The sequence below is a fragment of the Dipodomys merriami genome, unplaced genomic scaffold, assembly GCF_024711535.1.
Source record: "Dipodomys merriami isolate MVZ:Mamm:240054 unplaced genomic scaffold, mDipMer1.0.p SCAF_12, whole genome shotgun sequence".
Lineage (NCBI taxonomy): Eukaryota > Metazoa > Chordata > Mammalia > Rodentia > Heteromyidae > Dipodomys > Dipodomys merriami.
Genome location: NW_027202493.1, coordinates 41,984,984 through 42,004,619, shown reverse-complemented (window position 1 = coordinate 42,004,619; position 19,636 = coordinate 41,984,984). Strand labels below are relative to the sequence as shown.

Sequence of the window (19,636 nt, the reverse complement as noted above, 5' to 3'; positions counted from 1 at the left end):
AAGAAACTCTTTGTTACTTTCCTCCACAGCACCATGGAGCAGAGCATTGAATTCTGAGAATAGATTAAAAGAAAAGATGCACAAAGCCTCTTCTTCTCCAGGGGCAAATGGAACCCTGGAGCTCCAAGGAGCAAATGGCATCTAGCACACATGATGGTCTGGAGTCCCCAGACCCCAGCCGAATCAGGTTCTCCCCAACTCGGCAACCACAGTCAGCTGCCCTAAATTACACGTTCAATGGAGTTTTAAGAGAGATGCAGAGAACTGCTTGCGTGTTAGATTCTGCCTAAGTCCCCAGCCAGATCTGAGAATGGATTTAAACACTGTCTGTCTGAGGGGACAGAGAGTGCTCGCTAACCATCATTCAAGGCAGGATGGCCACCACAGGTCAATACAGGTTACTACTCCTGACCCAGGAAATGGGAGATCCAGGACAGGCTCATGAAGGCAGTGTGGTAGAAAGCTCAGGAGGATTTCAAACAGCAGAAAAGAAGAAAGAGTAAGGGAGAAGGAGGAATGTTTGGTTGAAGGAACAGCGCTTCTGGCAAATCAGTGAGACACAAAGAGCCGTGGGGAGGCCGCAGGGTCTTGGACAGACCAGGCTCTATAATCAGTAGTGTGCTTATCTCCAGCTTCACTGCATGGCTCACTGTGGCCTCCAGGTTGTGGCTGTGGTCTCTATAGCAGCTGTCTGCAGCGTATATTTAAGTTTGGGTTTTGTGGGGGTTGACTCACCTTCCCATGAATGTGTCAAGTCTATCATAAGTTTTGTTTGTTTTCCAAGCCTGGAATCATCTATGTGCCACAGATACTATTACCACTCCTTGTTGGACCAGAAGGTCAATGCAGTGATTCTATACAAAAATGTTACCCAGTCGGGTGCCTGTGGCTCATACCTGTAATCCTAGCTACAAAGGAGGCTGAGATCTGAGGATTAGGTTCAAAGCCAGCCTGTGAAGGAATGCCCATGAGACTCTTATCTGCAATAACCCACTCAGAAAACTGGAAGTGACGCTGTGGCTCACTGGTAGTGTGCTAGCCTTAAGCTAAAGAGCTGAGAGACAGTGCCCAGGCCCATAGTTCAAGCCCCACAACCGCCAAAAACAAACAAACAAAAAGGTTACACAGTTGTAGTGTCAAAATGTGGGGTATGAAGTCTTGGAAAAGCAACTGCTCCCCTTCACAAGTAGCAAAAGTCATCCCCACATCGTCCCTCACTCTCAGTCCGGGAGCTGGAGTGTTCGCTTCCACACTGAGTCCCTCATCGCTACACTTTGTATCTCACATTCTCTCCCATGTCAACATGGGCTGCTCCACCCTGAGGAGCATCTTTGTTTAAACTCATGAAAAAGCTGAAGAAGAGGTGCAAACGGAAGCTCCCACCCCACCCTAGGAAGAAGACTGTATCTGTAGAGAAATTTGTCCATTAAATCATCAGAGTTGAAGATGAGGGTTAAGTAGTTTGGGCAGGGCTCCTTATAATTTGCTCATTGCTCTGTGAAGGGAGAAGGGAAGGTCGGTAGGAGGAGGAGAGGAGACAGGAAAGAGATTGATGCTACATGCTCTTACTCAATTTTCCTCTTCATCTTCCATTTCTCCAGGGCAGCCTGTAAAATCAACAGTAGTCTGTGGGGTCTGAAACTTCTTGGTGTGGACTGTTACGACCAGGTGTCAAGAGGCATAGGAAGTGAGTTTAGAATCTGCTGAGGTCATAAGGAGGTCCTGGGCCTGCCCTGGGCTGAGGGCTGGGGTTTGTAACAAGTTCAATTAGATAGACTGGGTGGGGCCCAGCTGGCCTCTCAGTTACACTCACGTCTGTCTCCGGTAATGGTGCCACTGATAGATGGAATAACTAAATGGATTGAACACTAACTCTGTATAATGTACTGATGCCAAGTGCTTTACATACATAAGTGCCTTATCTCCTTTTTATTTTTGCAATATCCCTATAAGGAAAACAAAGTTACTTTCAGCATTCAGCTCGGAGGAAGGATGAGGATGATGAAAGAGGTGGAGAGGCACTTGCAGCTGCCACACCTTAAGCCAGAGCTCTTGTTTTTGACTCCCCTGATCTGCCTCCACACAAACAATGAAAAATGGCTTGTGTGCAAACCCAGGCTGCTCTTCCTCCACAGGGAGACTCATCCTTCCATACTTAAAAGAGCAAAATCATGATCTCCAACATTGTTTCTGGAGAGGGGAGTCGTGGGAGGGATGGGAAGAGGGCATAGAAATGAATGAGGTGCTTGCCGTTTTCCTGAAAAGTGAAAGATGGGGTGAGGAGCTGAGCCTGGCAGTCCTTTCTCCAACCCTACAATCTTCTGCAGAAGTCATGAGAGATGGTAATGGTCAAAGAACTAAGGAAAGGTTGAAGGGTGGTTACCAAGACTGCCTCTGTGAATGCTGTGCTAGAATCTGTTCAAGGTGCATTTGGCAAGTTATGGTTCTCTTCAGAGTGACACATGGGTTTAAATAAACAGCGAAAGGCAATGGTTCCCAGAAATCCATCTAGAACCCTTCAGAACTTCTGAGGGTCATGTGGGGTCCAGGTCAGGTGACACCATGAGCTTCCCTACAAATGAATGAGAAGAACAAGACCTAAAGACAGAGTTGAGGGAGAGAAACTATGTTTGGAAGTTATGTGCAAGTTAAAGGGGGCAGGATACTGCTTGGCTATGTATTCAGAAGGAAAAGATCTGGAAGAAGGACAAGGATGAGCAATAAATAAATAAAAAATCTTAAAAAGAAGGATCAGTCATAAAATGAAATTCCTGTGAAATTCCTGAAGCTGACTTGGATGCCAAAGGCAGCATGATTTTTTTTTTTTTCTGAGGAAAATATCCCTAACACAGCTCCAGGGCTAAAGTTCCCTTTGTGAGGAAATTAGGAAGCAAATTATTCTCAAGGCTGAGTACCCACCAGCTTCTGGCTACATTATCTTACGCATGTTCCCTGGCGGCTTCCTTTTCTCTCATCTAAGCCTTTCTAGGTACATCTCCAGGGTGGGGAACACAGGGAGGCAACACTGATAGGTCTTGGTTTGTTAGGGTTGTTTCTAGCCCTCCAGTGCAGCTGAACAGTCACTGGGAACACAGCTCTGTGTGACCCGCTGAGCCAGGCAGCAGGCAGCAGGCACCAGGACTCCATCCTCAGGACTGGCAATGCACTGGAAAGCTCCGACATACAGTGAAGGGCACAGTAAGGAAGAAAGGCAGTCTCAGGAATCAGGAAAAGACCTGGAGGGGCAAATGGAGTGCAGAGATGAACCCATTTGGGAGACAGGTAAGGATTTAGGATGCCTAGGAGAGGGGATTCCTAACCGAGAGACACCATGGGCCAAGGCAAAAGCTGTGGTCAGATGGCAGAGCTCACAGTGTCAGGGTGGTTGTTTCATGCAGAGTTCACCAGAACAATTATTAGAACACAAAGAACTAAGCTAAATAAAACCAAGAAAGAGAAAGCAACAGCTAAGGCCTGCCTGTAGACAGACAGCACAGAGATATTTACAAGCTCCCAGATGAGCGGGTTCTAACACAGCACCCTAAAGCAGAATTGGAAAGGCACTTGAGGGACTATCCTACAAACCTCCAAATTCTAGTGATTCTCAAACTTTGGGCCCCAGGTCACTTGCAAATGCTCAAGTCCCATCTAGACAAGCTGGGTCAGAAGCTGTGTGGGTGGCACCTGGGGATTCAGGTTTTAAAGAGCATTCAGAGGTTCTGGGAAGCACAACTCCACACAATGCTATAGGAGCTGGGTCACAACATGGTCAGCCACTTTCTCAGGGTTCCTTAAATGAGCGTCCTCTGGGGTCCTTCTCCATCAGAGTGACAAATCCAGGTTAGGAAGCCAGCCTTTAGTGCATTCACCTCTGGTAGCAGCAGGTGAGGCTTTGTGCGTCTAATGCTCTAGATTCCCATGGATCCTGGAGACCATCTTCAAATCACATGTTCCCTGCAGGTCTTTTTCCCCAAAACCTCCCAGACCTGAACAAATGTTTCCTAAGGATGAGCTGTGAATTCTAACATTTGCTGGCTTAGGATTGGAAAACAAAGGACATGAAACAAGACCTGTCTTCTCCCCACTCTTTTTTAGCAAGGCGTGTACTTGTGAAAAATAAGTTTATCTCAAGAAAGCATACCTGGATGGAGCAACCAAGTGCTTGGTGGGGGGGGGGTGAGCAAGGTGGGGGAGGGGGGAACACGATACCCTGTTCTGGCCCCAGCACTCAGCCTCCACCAGAGTCCTCTAATCTTACCTATCTTAGATGACCCGACATTTCTCTGCAATCATCTATTCTGTGGGGGAAAAGCACATGCCTGGCTGTTCCCCGCTCCTGTGGGCTTCCCATTCCTGTGGAGTAAGCTGAGTCTGGCTGATTACTCCCCCTCTCCCCCCGCCTTCTGGGTAGCTCTTGTGGCCTTCCCATTCCTGTAGAGTAAGCTGGGTCTTCCCTTCCCTTCCTGCCTCTGGAGGCAGGTTGATTCTTGCTCACTTGGCCAGGCCTTCTGTTTTCTCTGCCATACCACACATGCACACACACACTCCTATTGGGGAAGCAAGCAGGAAGTGGGCTCTTCTTGGGGACAGCCCTCCCCACCTTTCCCTCTGGTGGCCAGCAGAGTAGGTAACTGTGAGTGACACCCAAGTTGGCATCTGGCACTTTGGACTTTGTCCCCAGAGAACTTGCACCTTCCACTGCCACCACCACCACTGGCAGAGCCCACGCTCAGCCCTTGGCCATACTCCAGAATGCCAATCTGCAAATCTTCTAGCTAGAGCTTCTCTGTACTTGGCACTAGAGCTCCTCTGGCCTGGCACCAAAAACTCCTCTCCAAAACAAAACTCTAACTCTCGTCCCAACTTAAGAATGCCTGTCGTTACAGATCCTATCCCTATATATCCAATAGCTGCTTGAGAGTAACATTGAAACCAACCCAATACTGAGGTACCACATTAGAGGGTCTCTCTGAATCTTGCCAGCAATTTCTCCACAACCATCCTGCTAGATCCAGACACCTTGAGTAGTTCAATTTTCCAAACCAGCCACACCCTTTTCTGAAAGAACTTTCACAGCACCATCTCATGACATAACCGGCAGAGCTTCCCCTGGGCTAACACCGGGGCCTCTGGCCTTCCAAGCTCCTCAGTATTGGCTCCACTCTGGCAGCAAATCTGATGTTCAATGCACATTGCTGTTTCATTGCTATGTCATCTTGTGGGTAGTTTCCATAAATGTCTGTATCCCCAGTACTTAGCATTAACACCTGGTCTGTAGTAAATACAGTTGCCTCCCAATAGTAAATACAGTCACCCTTGATAGCCAGAGGGGAGCAGTTCCAAGACCCCACACAGGTAACAAAACTCATGGGTTCTCAGGTCTCTCATACAAAATGACATCACGTCTGCATACCTGCACCTATCCTTCTTAGACTTTAAATCACCCCTAGATTATTTTAATACCTAATAGAATGGAAGTGCTACTTGTATCATTATGCTATATCATTTAAAGAATAAAGACAAGAAGAAAAAAACCTGTAAATGTTCAGTACAGATGCAATCTTCCTAGGCTCAAGGCATCGTTGGTTGGAGATTGGGAGCCGGTAAGACACAGGGTGTGACTGCAGGGCTTCTGATTCACCATGTCAAAGCCACCAACTCCATGCGCTAAAGAAAGTATATGGTTTGGGGAAAGAGAAAAGCCTCCTCCACGATGTTTAAATCCAAAGGAAATACCTACCAGAGGACATGACTGTCACTGGAGTCCACTGGGGTCTTATCTCAAAGTGGCCTAAAATTCTATAGATGCGTTGCTGAGAGATGCAGACCCAGACCCCTAATTCCATACCCACCGACCACCAGCAGAAAAGGCAGTAGTCCCAGTTCCTTCTACTCTGCCTTAATTCTTGACTTTGAGCTCCCACCACAAATCTCGAGTGAACTTGGCAGGAACTTGACTGTGATGGTTATTCATTCTCAATTCCATTGGATCAAGAAACATCTAAGAGATTAGTAAGGCACACTCTGGGTGTGTCTGTGAGAGATGATTAGATCATGAGGGCTTTGACCTAATGAATGCACTAATCCTTCAGTGGACTCAGAATATGGTGGCATTATTGGGGGGCGGGGAAAGGTAGGGGTGGGACCTAGTTAGAAGAAGTAGACCACCAACGGCACCTTTAGGGGTTATGTCTTGTCTGGACCTCTTTCTGCATTCCCTTTTCTCTGCTTCCTGGTTGCCAGGATGTGAACTGCCCTACACCACCATCCCTTCTCCTGCCACGATAGAAGAAACTTTTCCAACCATGAGCCAAAATAAATCTTTCCTTGCTTAAGTTGTTTATGTCACATGTTGTCACAGTGATGCAAAAATAACTAGCATGCTATCCTTCATGTAGCTTTTGTGAATGTTTTTCCTGTGCTTGCTCTTAACCCAAACTCCACAGTTCCATTTGGAAGTTCACATATGTTTTCTTGGAGGAGGACCAAAGGGAAAGAATGGGTGGGAAGTCTCTCTTGGTGGGAGTTGGTGGTGAATCATTGCAATGACCAGGCTGCCATCCCAGAGACAGGAGAAGAAAAAAGAACTTAAGACAGGAGTGGCCTAGAAGTCTCACACTGGTGGGAAAGATGGTGGTAGGCAGGGCCAGCAAGGTCAAAACCCAAGAAGAGCCATGTTTCCATCACATCCTTAATGTCACATCTGGTGACATGGAATCTAGAGTTGTATCTCTAGGTCTCTGAGTTTCTCAACCATATCCAGAAACCAGGAAGCCTTAGGTTCTCCCATACCCATATTCTACCACTGAAGCCATTCTTTTATTTATTTATTTATTTATTTTTGGGTCCGGTCTTGGGGCCTGAACTCTGGGCCTGGGCACTGTCCCTCAGCTCTTCAGCTCAAGGCTAGTGCTCTACCACTTGAGCCACAGCGCCACTTCCGGCTTTTTTTTCTTTTTGCTTATGTGGTGCTGGGAATCGAACCCAGGGCCTCAGGCATGCAAGGCAAGCGCTCTACCACTGAGCCAACTTCCCAGCCCCATTCTTTTATTTTTAAGACATGTTCTGGCTGCCTTTTCCCAGGCAGACCTTGAATTCTCCATCCTCCTACCTTGACCCCTGGAGTAGCCAGAATGACAAGCATGTACTATCACAGCTGTCTAGGTTCTCTTGTTTTAAAGAAACATTTTAGCTATATTCCAAACAACAAAAATGCAGTGGCTTGCTTCTAAACTTCAACCAAAAACACCTGTTGTTTTTAAACTACTTTTCTTGTGGTTCTGTGAAATATAAGTTAAAGACCAATGCCAATTAGAAAATCCTTAGTAAAGAGGGAAAGATTAGTATGACTTCTTGACTTACTGGCATCCAGTCCTTTCTTGTTCATTTGTCATTAGTCCATTAGTTCATCCATCTATCAAATTACACATCCTCCATCTATCCATGTATCCACCCATCCATGCATCCAACCAATCTTCCATCCATTTTAAAAATATTATATATGTTTAAATATAAAGTGAAGCTCTTCTCTCCCCAAATTATCTATTTGGGATGCTTACAAAGATCACTTAATAGAATTAATTTTTGTTCTTTGTTTTGGTTTAAGTAGGTAAGGTACTACGGTAAGATTTAGTAACTATCATTGAAGACACAACTTCATAAAATGTTGGATGTTATAAGTGTTTATAAATGTGTTTAAAAAAGCAATTAATAGCCACTTGTAGTTACACTGCAGACATCAAAATAAACACCTTCTAAAGAATTTGAATAAGCCTTTTCCAAAGAAGACGTGTCAATGTCAAACCAGTACATGAAGAGACACTCAATATGATTAGTATTGGTGAGATGCAAGTGAAAATCGTAAGATACAACTTCATCCCACAAAGATAACTAAACAAAAATGACAGACAATAACAAGAGTCAATAAGAATGAGGAGAAATTGAAAGTATCTTGTACTGTTGAGGGGATGTAAAATAATAAAAATGTGAGACAGTTACTCAAAATGTTAATTGTAGCTTTATTTACATGATACAGAAATTCCACTCTCAAGTATTTAGCTAAGAAAAATGAAAATATATGTTCACACAAACTTCACATAATGTTCACAGCAGCATTGCTTCTAACAGTTCAAAAATGGAAACAGCACACATGTTCACCAATTCAATGACTAGACAAATAAAATGGAATATTATTCATCAATAAAAAAGGAATAAAGTACTAATAGACATTACCACATGCACGAACCATCATAATATTATGATATATGAAAAAATCATCTATAAGGGGCATGATATTATATGATTCATTAACATTGAATGACCAGAAAAGGCATGCCCATAAAAATAGACAGTAGGTTAATGGTGCTTGGGCTGAAGGGAATGGAGAATCAGGAGTGACTGCAAATTATATGGAGTACTGAAAGGATTGTGTAATTAGTAGTGGGTGAGAAAGGTTGTACAAGTCTGTGGATATAATAAAAACCACCTAAGTGGATGAATATTTGAGCAGGGTGAATTATATTGTATGTGAATTACACCTCAAAAAGTTATTAAGAAGATGGACATACTCCGTATTAATTAAGAGAGTTTAAGAGATTTTCAGTATCATTAATATGATAGAATCTAATTAATAAATCACTCAATATCATAGTTGTGTTTTAAAGCTAATGTTCTGTTTTATAAAGTATGTCATTTAAAATGTGTCACTAAAATAATGTGCTAGTATTATCCTTTAAAAAACTGCAGCTTCAGATTTGCTTTGTAAAGGCCCTCCTTCCTGGAGGAGGGGACACCTTATGCTCTAGCACACATTGCACCCAGAGAATGCCAACTGAGCACTCACACCAGGTTGCATCCTTGGGTTACAACAGTGGCTCTCAGAACAGCGTGATTCTGTCCTTCCAGGGCTCCCAGCCCAGCATATCTGATGGCTGGAGCCAGGAGCCATCTGGAAAGCCGACAATCTTAGGTGTCATTCTTAATCGCTTGAGGTCACAAGGATCTTGAAGAGTGAAATGAAAGCTATGGACTTTCTTTCCATAATCATATATGTGCTTGGGGGGGGGGGGGTCAAAATTAGGCTTCTTCTGTCAGAGAGTTTTTGTATACAATCTGTAACAATGTATATATAACCCCAAATACATACTACATGATCTCTCAAAAAATGTATGACTCTCCCCAACAATATGATCCCCCTCATAATGTATACTATATATATAATACATACATATATATATATACATATATATACATATATATATATATATATATATACACACACATATATCATTACTGGATACCGAGTATGTCCCAAGCCGGCTTCTCTTAACTGAATTCTCTTACGCTTGCCTAGTTCTCCAGCTCTTACGGCATACGCACACAGTGAACACTTCATGAGCCATATTCTAGGTGTCCTGGAGATTCAGGGATCCAGAGAGGGTCCCCAGGACCTCTATGGAGGTGCCTGGCGGCACCTGCCCTCCCCACCCCTCCCATGGAGGGGTCTGTTTCAGTCTGGCTTAAACACTTTGCTTTTACCTAAGATCCACTTAGAGGAAGCATTCCTGTGTTTAAATAAAAGACTCCCCCCCCCCCCAGATTTACAAAGGAACATTCTAGAGCTTGTACAGGAGCTGGTAGTAGGGCTAAAAGGAAGCTAGTCTCCAACCAACAGCTCCTCCATTCAAGGTAAGACTCTGGTCAGTTCAGGCACCCCCTGAGTGTGAACACAGGTGGTAGATGAGTGTTCAACACATGCACGCAGGATGGGCCTTTCTATAATACAATAAAGGAGAGAGGAGGCTGAGGACCGAGGGGCCCTGGAAGAATGAAGGCCCTCTGCAGAGAAGGAGCTACGATGCCCCAAGTATGCTCAGCTATTGAGACTGCAGGAGTAAAAAGTTCAGAGTTCAGAAAGCACAGCAAGTGGTATATTTGTGCTCCATGCAGGGCAAAGTCCGAGTCCCTGCCTTGTGTGTCCTCTCCCAAGGCTGCCTAACTTTTCCAACAGCTGCCTTTCTCCCCTCAGCCAGGCCCTGGCAAGTTCAGGGTAGGGGTGGGAGAATGGAAAGGCACAATAGGCAGATGGGGAGACCCAGGGGCGGATTAGTAAAGAGATTCCTGAGCTCTTCTCTTCCAGCTGCAGGAAACCTCCTGCTCAAAGAGGGGCCAGCAGGACATCCTGGCAGTAGAGGAGAAATCAAGAGGCTGCTGATGTGACCCTGCTATGTTGCAACTGGCTGTTGTGACGCCCAGTGAAGGGAATGAGGAAGAGCCGGCCTGTGTCTGGCTCAGGTGAGGCAGACGTGAGTGTGCCAGGAAGGAGTGAGAGATCACATTTCTCTGGCCCAAGAAAATGGAATCTCCTGGCTGTGGAAGTTGAGGGCCAAGAGAAGAGAGTAAAAGGAAAAGTTCCTCCCTACTAGATTCTGGAATATTGGAGCAGTAAAGAAGCAGGGACTGCAGTGGGTTTTCCACGGGGACATGAGGTCAGGCTTGAAGGAGGAGTACATAGGACTCAAATTTGGAAGGGGAGAGCTCTCTGTTCTAGGAAGGACACAGGACTCTAGCAAAGGTCTGATGGGCAGTGCAGGATGATCGCAGCGAACAGCTTTGTTTGGGAAGCATATGGACCCTGGGTTACAAAGGGAGATGAAATTTGGATTGAGGGAGGCGCTGAGTGGTAAATTTAAGCAATCTGGGTTTTTGTCTAAAGGCACTGGGGAGCTTCTGGAGGTGGGAAGACGCCAGGCCCTCAAGCACTATTAAGTAATATTAGGTAATCAGTAGGGGCTATAACGAGGGGAGGGAAGGAATGAGAGGCATGAAGAAAGAATCTGTGGGATTCAGTGATGAACAAGATACGAGCAGGGAAAGAAGGCCTAGAGGATGGGGAGTGGAGTGGAGGTTGGGGAGCAGAGGCTGGCCTAAGCATGTGGGAGAAGACAACTGCATGAAGATAGGGCTGGCAGGAAAAGGGGGATGCTGAGGGGAAAAGGAGTTTAGTAGCTACAGCACTGAAGAAGGTGGAATGCTCCAGTGGGAATGTCCTTCAGATTCCTGGAAGTCGAGGCTGAAGCAAAGAAGAGATGGGGAACAGAGTCCAGGAATTATCACACCCTAGTGGTCCCTAGAGACGAGGGTGAGAAAAGGGCCGCAGACCCTGTGTGCATTCCTGCTGTATGGCAAAGGTAAGGCCATACACAGGGGCTGTGAGCCAGTCAAGAACATGGAGGAGGGCTGGGAAGGTGGCTCAGTGGTAGAGCGCTTGCCTTGCATGCATGAGGCCCCGGGTTCAATTCCTCAGCCCACATAAGTAGAAAAAAAAGCCAGAAGTGGAGCGTAGCTCAAGTGGTAGAGCATTAGCCTTGAGCTGAAGAGCTGAGGGACAGCGCCCAGGCCCAGAGTTCAGGCCCAGGACGGAACCCCCCACCAAAAAAAAAAGAACATGGAGGAAGGGAAGGACCCAGGAGAACAGCCGATCATCTGTATAATTTAAATCATCTTTGTAACCTAAATTATCCATATACCTAACAAGGTGCATAAGCCCTTCAGCTTTCAGATTTATCAAAGAACCAGTCCTCCCCTCCTCCTGTCTCCTCCCCTCCTTCCCTCTCTGTTGTTTTCTTCTTTTTCCACCTCTTCTTCCTTTTGTTTTTTTTTTTCTCTTGCTAGTTACTTTTTGGAGGGGGAAGGTCTTATGATGCATATTATACTGGCTAGAACTTGCTAGATAGCCCACTCTAACCCTAAACTTGTGTTCTTCTTGCCATTGTCTCTCAAGTGCTGGGACCACAGAAACATGTGACCATATCTGGCCCCTAAAGAACCAATTTCAGCTGGGAGAAAGTAGAAGCCTCTAGTTGACATGTAGATATTCTCCAGGACACCAACTATCTCATATCATACAATTTATTCTGACGCTTAAGGGCCAAATCGTTACAGCGTTCCAACCCACATTCCACCTGATCAAAGCCCCTTCCCCTAGGTTAACACCTTCAACAGCAACCTGACACTTTCTCAACAAACTTCCAAAGTCCCACAGCTTTCCAAACAACCTCCACAGTCTTTTGTTTCCATGTCCAGGTGCTAGTTCACAATCTCTTGCCACCTTTGGCTCCACCAAAATGAGTCACCCAAACCCATCTGCCTACCCACCTTCCTGCTTATATTTACATTCTTCTCTGACTACAACCATGGTCCCAGGTTCCTATGGGGGCATCCTACCTGTCCTTCCAGAGCTTTTCCAAGTGTCACCTCCCCTAGGAAGCTCTATCACTCTTCACAGTGAGAAGGAATCTCTCTCTCCTTTATACACTTTGAGTCTCTCTCATGGCCCCAACAAACCCCTGGCCTTATAGTTACTCATCTTCATGTATTACCTTCCCTGCCAGACTGCAAATGGGCTGCAGGCAGATAAAGCCCTTCAAATTTGGGGGGGAAAGACTATATCCTAAATGTGCAGGAAGTAGAGTAGGGGGAGACACCCAAGTACTCAGAACAAGTTACCAGTGAGAACACTGAGCTGGGAGGGTTCCATCACTTGGCAATGTGACAGGTGGAAAATGATAAAGTCAAGACTCAGACACATGTCTTTCTGACACCCTAAACAGCCCATCTTCCCTGGGGCAGAGCAGGTGATAATTTATGGGACCCTCTCACTGCAAGTATTTCTTAAAAACTCTACCAGTCAGGAAGGAGAGACTACATCTTCATTTTAGAATACTCAGTGAGAGGCTTAAAAGAGCAAAGACACTGTGTCCCACAAAAGAAATACGCTGGGGCCCAGGACTCCCTATCCTGGGTCCTCTCCACACCACTCTGGCTGAAGCACTGCTTGAGGAGTCTCTGCTGCACCAAGCAAGCCTCATGACCTGAGGGCCTGGGCTCTATCACCTGCACCATGGTAGAGAGGGTGATCAGATGCTGGGAGCTTGTACACAAAGGTGGGAGAAACAGCTCTTTTGAACCTACCCGGGGCGGGAAGTGGAAACATTAAGTGAGAAAACTTCTAGTGCCATGTACTACAGGAGAAGAAAGAGAAGCTTTGGGGTGCCGCAAGAGATCAGGGAGGGCAATGTACACATGAACAATGTTCAGAAACCAGGAACAGCTATGTGGCTTCAAAGACCCCCAACCACAACTGGAACCTTTGTCCCACAGATGGGAAAGGAACTCTTTGGAAGAGCCAAACTCAGGAGAATTCCCTGCAGGTCTGAGAGAAACACCAGAGGCTGGGACATCTATGGTTGGAAGAAGCCTCAGAACAGAAATCAGAGAGCATCAGATCCTCAGCTAGCGGATGCGCAAGAACAGGGCTGCCCTCGGCACTGACCAGGGCATTGCCCACTTTGGAGGGAGACAAATCCATGAGATGCAAATTAAACCCATCCATACCGATGTCTACCAGATCAGGTACATTCTTTTTAGCCCTCAGTCTCTCATGAATTCTCTCCCAGATTCTGTGTGGGTAGATTTCAGAACACAGAGAGGAAGAGAGAGAACTGGAGAAGGGGAAAATGTTAGTGGACTGTGGCCAAGATGTCAAAAACAGCTTGTCCTTACTGAGTATTGGCAGTTGTTGATCTTGGTTCTAATCACACTGATTGACTGCTCTGTAAGGGGCCGAACTCCCTTGGCACTAGGCTGATGGAAGATCCAGAGCCTGGAGCAGTGCCCACACCTGCAGTCCATTAGAGTCTACACAGAGGGCCTCTTGGAAGACCAAACAGTTGTATCATTCTGCCCCTTGTGTCTACATAGACAGCGCATGGGAACATGTAGCCTGGAGTCTGCTCTCTAAATCAAACTGTCATCATGAGTAATAATTATACCTTGGGAAACAGCAGTGACTCAAAATGCTATCCCCTCCCCCCACATCCACCCCCTTGAACAGCTTAGAGCTTTGTGCACCATGTTCTCCTGCCTGACAGCTCTCCAAATGCATGAACTGATTGCTAGGACTGCAGGGTCTGGTGGACTAAGGGAAGACAGTGTCTTTGCTGGCTCAAGTGCTGTTTAGACCAGCTGTTCCCAAAGCACAGTAGACTGGGAGCAAATAGTAGTGTGTGCTCCGGGGGAGCTGTCCTTCCATCTTAGTATTAGTAGGTGGACTATGTCCTCATGAATAATAATAATGAAAATAACTGGCATAGGTTCTGGGGATGTGGCTTAGTGGTAGACTGCTTGCCCAGCATTCGTGAGACTCTGGGTTCCACCCTCAATACTGCAAAAAGAAAAAAAAAGCCAAGCCTAGTGACATGCCTGTAATTCCAGCACTTGGGATGATGAGGAGGGAGGGATTGTGAGTTCAGAGCTGGCCTAGGTTATCTACATAAGAAGACCCCCTGTCAATAAAAGGAGGAGAGGGAAAGATGAAGAAGAATGACCTAAGGGGTTAACGTTGATCAAGATGCACGGTACTCATAAACTGACATGTTGAAATGAAACCCCTGTATACAACTACTTAAGAAAAACTAAAACTGAAGTTAAAACAGAAGACTCAAACAACAAAATATAGTACTTTCCTACAGGTTCAGATACAATCATGTCAAGAAATGGGACAGCTAACACTTATTGGTTGCCTACTGTGTGTCTGCTCTGGGAAATGTGCAGTTGAGGTTATTAAACGGGTGCATGAAGCCATCTGGCTACTATGATGCTGAAAAGACAGACTGTGCTCCCCCATTCGTGCATACAGCCACAGCACCATGAAGGGCTGTCTCCTGTACAAGACTCTCCCTGACCTGGCCCTGAGGGGGTCACCCTGGTACACAAGTGACTCATTTTATTCCTGTTCCATCAGTGCCCTGTCTGTAGTGGCCGTTACCTTGCTGAACCCCATGTTCACCAAAGCCTTACTACCACCCCAAGCCTACCTACTGATGAGGGAGCTACAGCTAAACTGACTGCCTGAGGTCATAGAGGGAGCTTGGGGCTGGAGCAGAGGCTGGTGCAAGAGCCGGGACAGTGACTCGGAGCCCAGGTTCTTGACTACTTAACTGCTTGAGCAGGAAGTATATGTGTCACCAATGCCCTGTTTCTCTTCCCTTACTGGCCCCAACTCTATGAGACATGCCATGAAACCACCCCAAACTGCTCTTTAACCACACTCTAAGCCCCAAATCTGTTGCAATTATGTGTGTCTACTCCCATCATGCCCATGCCCAGGGTGACTACCTCAGAGCCCCATTCATCTTGAAGGCCAGGCCACATGGTCCCCGGACAAGAAGCTCCTAGGCAGGGAGGAACCTATGGACTTAGAGATCCCCTGTAATCAAAGCCCATTTCTGCAGTCTCTATCCCATTATCTTTGCTTGAAATTTTGTTCCAGAAGTCAGAATTCAGGCATACGAGAAACTACTGGCATCCACCATGCAGAATGTAATGCCAGAAATGCAGGTTTCCCTAGGGGCTCTGAGCCATGGCATGAGATCTCTTGCTGCAGATAGGAGTCTGAATCTGTGAAGGATGGTGATGCTAAAACACTGTGCACCAGACTCCATTCCCTGAGGTCTCTGACTTGGACAATGCCTTCAGAAAGGCCTTTGCGATTCCCACACTGTACCCACATCCTGTGAAAGGTTATTTCCCTTGGAAACTTAAAAAGGTTATTTTCTCCTCTTCCTCCTCCTCTTCATTCCTCATGGTACTGGAGATTGAATGTTCAGGGCCTCTGCTTGTCAGCTCTACCCCTTGAGCTATGCCCCCAACCATTTTAGTTTTCAAGATTTTTCTAGTAAGTTCTCAATTTTTGCACAACCCAGCTTGGACTCGAATCTTTGTATATACACTTCCTGTGTAGCTGGGATGACGGGTGCAAGCCACCATGCCCAGTTTTTATTGGCTGAGATCAGGTCTTGTGAACTTTTTGTCCTGACTAGCCTTGATCCATGATCCTCCCGTTCTCAGTCTCTGGAATACCAAGGATTACAAGTGTGAGCCAGCATGCCCAACAAGAACCTGCAAGAGTTCTGTGGCCAGAGTCAGGGAATGCTAAGGGGAGCCGAGTGATACATTCTCTTTTTCTGCCAGAAGTAGCACCACCTTGGCCATTCAAATGTGTATGAATGTTTCCTCAGTGGAGTAACCCCAACTTCTCAAGGCACAGCCTCTCAGTACTGCCTGCTAAGTGTAGCCCTAAGGGCTTGAGGACAAAATGCTTATTACTGGGCTGGGGGGGAGGGGAGGAGGAAAGAAGGATCATTTATAACCCAGCAGTTCTCACAAAGGGAAACATACTTTCCACTTCCTCTTTCTCTTAAGGAATTCTTAACTCCCCTCAGGTTCCTTTTTGAGAAGCCTCTAATTTGTCCTTACTAATGTTCCTATTAAAGTCAAAACACATCCACAAGGCATCCTTCCTTTGTCTCCCCAAGCTCCACCTTTCTAATAAGGACTCGTTATAAAACTAAGAATGCTAACTTTATGGGTATCTTGGTTGCAGTGAGGCACTGTGCTAGGCATTTTATGTGCATTCTCCCTAATTCATTTACGTTTCCCTCCTGTTACCTGAACTTTGAGCCACTCTGCCCACCTGTCACCCTCTAAGAGGAGAGCTGGTTGCCATCTCCTTCCATGAAGCAGTAGCCTGAGAAATGATTCCAGCTTTCTCTCCCTACCCAGGGGCTAACTTCTCTCACTTGAACCAGGAATTCAGCCCATCAAGCATTTCTCCTGAGACCTCTGTGTGTTTGGGTTAGTAGAAATCAAAATAAATAAGCCCCACGTTGTGTGTTGCTGTTTTGATCACCCTCTGTGAAGGTGTTATAAAGGTTAATGTGTACCACTTTTCCCCCTAGTGCTCATGGGTAATTTACAAGAGCTATCACAGACTAAACAAACAAAATCTGAGGCTGAGAGAAGCTATCTGGCTTACATGGGTTTGAACCCAGGTCTGTCAGGATCTAAAGCCTAATTCCCCGCCTCCCGCCCCAAGGTATCATCTTTCTCCATGTAGATAAACAAGCTAGTCAAGCTGATTTTGGTCCCCATAATAACAACACGATCCATCATGTTATTAGCAGAGAACTCAAGGAGAATCTAGGAGGTTTGGTTATAAATTAACTCTGTTCAGAACCTGTCCTCCTCTGGGCACCAAGACAGCTCCTGGCATTGACTTCCCCGCAGAGCGCCAAACTCTGTGTTCCAGACAGATATAAGACATCTAGTTAAATTTGGACTTCAGACAAGCAGAGTGTGTCTGAGTATCTCTCACATGCATCATGAAACATACTTCTACAAAGAACAAAATATTCTAGTATGCTTATGTAAAACTCAGATCTGGTTATCCTGTGATTTTCTTTGTAGAATCCAGCATCTCCACCCTAGAAGCCGGGCATGCTGGGAAATGTCAAGCCCAGCTCCAGGCCCCCCACCTTTGTTTCAACAAGAGCTGCCAGGGCAGCCTGAGCACACCTTTCTGGGCCCTGAGAAGCGGTTCCCCTCACTCCTGCTCTCCGGGCTCTTAACAAGCATAAGGACTTTCAGTTTCCAGAATGTGTAGTCAGGCTGCTTCTACCACCCTCCGCCCTGGGCATTTGCATTTCCCCAGCTCAGTGCTGTTTCTTTCCCCTCTCCCTGGCCGGGCTAATTCTTCAGACCTCCCTGGACTTGAGCTGGCTCTGCCAGGAAGCAATTATGCTCAACCCTTGCCCAGGGCTGGTTGTACCCTGCCCCTTCCCACTGTGCCCGACAAGCAGGGCCATAGCAACTGACCCATCAAGTCTCCCACAAGAAGCACTAGACCTGGCATCAAGTAGAAAGCCAGGGAGTGAATGAATGAATGAATGAATGAATGAATGCTGTCCCGCCAAAGTTGGGTCTTCTGAATGTGACTCCATCCTTCCTTCCCTCATGAGTTTACTTTTTTCCATGCGGCATACTTTCTCCCCTCCCCCTCAGCAGTCTTGACCACGTCTAAGCAGGGGCTTAGGGTTGCCCTTCAGAGGGTCAGAGAGAAGCCTAGGCACTGAGGGGCTTCCTTCCTCACCCTGTTTGTGCCATGCACATTGCCTCGGTGGACTCATCCTAGCTACAGGTCTGGGAAAGCCTGCTGCTTCTGACTTCCGGGTCTTCCTGGCTCATGCCCCCCCCCTCCCTCCAGCCCATCCCACTAGGTCCCAACAGCCTTCAAGGAGCCCAGTAGGCTCTCACTCCGTTTGGGGGTGTAGGGAGATGTGGGTGTCGTATGGCTGAGGGTGAGGGCAGGTGGCAGGGTTTGGTGGGGCCTCAGAACATCACCCATGTGTTCCATGTTCACCCACCCAAAGCTTTGCCCACGCAAAGCCTGGCAGCAGAACAAGCAGCCCAGAACTTAACCCTTGAGCAGCATTTGGAAAGGCAGCTTCCGAAAGAGCCAGTTCGGACAGCAGTAACTTTAGCCACACACACACAGTGAGAGAGAGAGAGAGAGAGAGAGAGAGAGAGAGAGAGAGAGAGAGAGAGAGAGAGAGAGAGAGAGAGAGAGAGAGAGAGAGAGAGAGAGAGACAGACAGACAGACAGACAGACAGACAGACAGACAGACAGACAGAGACCGAGGAGACACAGAGAGCCAGATGGAGACAGACAGACAGATGGAGACAGACTTAGACAGAGACAGACTGACAGAGGCAGAGACACAGAGAGCCAGATAGACAGAGACAGACAGACTGACAGAGACACAGAGAGCCAGATAGACAGAGACAAACAGACGGAGACAGAGTTAGATTCCAGTCCCCCTTGCAGAGAGAACATCAGGAAGACCCCTCCCCTGCCCGCGGGGTGAGAGGGGGAGACCAGCAGGGGGTGGGGAGCTCAGCCCCCGCGGTGCTGGAGCAGGGCAGGGAGGGCGCGGGAGGGGCCGGTCTGAATCCGCTCCTCTCAGCGCCCTCACAGGCTGACCCGCACCCCAGTCTGCACACCCAGGACGCCGAAAGGTGGGGAACACCCTTCGGTTTTAAGTGAACTATCAGAAGGCCGGCGGGCCGGGCCCTCCACTCGGACTTGGCGGCCCGTGGCTCCGGGGCACCCGGGTCCCGCCGGCCCCCCCTCCACCCAGCCAAGCCGACCGTGCCCGGCCCGGCCCGGCCCGGGCGCGACGGGCGGGCGGGCGGGACCGGCGGGGACTCACCGTGCGTGCGAGGCAGGCGCGGGCTCGGTGGCGGCTCCGGGGCCGGCCAGGTGCGCGGGGCCGCGGCGGGGCTCCGCGGCTGTGGCTGGGAGCAGGCTGTCAGGTTGCGGCCCCCTCCTCGGGGCGCTAACCACACCCCTGCGGCTCCCCGCCCGCTTCCTCCGAGGGTGGGGTGCGCGGCGTGGGCCGGCCCCAGCCTCTACCATAAACTCTCAAGTAGACGCCGCCTGCGATTCGCGAGCGGCCGCGGCTCGGGGCCCCGCGCGCGCCCCCCGCGCCCGCCCCCGGGCCCCGCACACCTGTGGCCCTCGCGGAGGCCGCCCTTCCCCGGCGGGGCCCCTCCCGCCCCGCGCAGTGCCTCAGTCTCCCCGCACGCTCCGGCGGCCGCGCCAGCCCCCGTGGTGGCGGGGCGCCATCCGGTGAGGACCGCCGGGGGCTCGGGGGGAAGCGGCCCGGGTCCCCGAGCACACGAGGAGCGGGCCTGGCGGGGGGCGCCCGCGCGGGTCGGAGGCCGAGGCCCGTCCCCG

At 48.1% G+C, this 19,636-nt stretch overlaps 1 protein-coding gene across 3 annotated transcripts in view; it reads right to left on the bottom strand.

The window, feature by feature from the left end:
* Positions 1 to 19,246, bottom strand: part of Ptk2b (protein tyrosine kinase 2 beta) — a 97,978-nt gene extending 78,732 nt beyond the window's left edge. For 2 of the 3 annotated variants that reach the window (XM_070016721.1, XM_070016718.1), the window contains exon 1: positions 19,110 to 19,245. The gene's annotated coding sequence lies outside the window, so the exon portion shown is untranslated. Of the gene's footprint in view, positions 1 to 19,109 lie in introns of all 3 variants that reach the window. The other variant, XM_070016722.1, reaches the window with a different exon arrangement.
* Between the last annotated feature and the right edge of the window lie 390 nt (positions 19,247 to 19,636).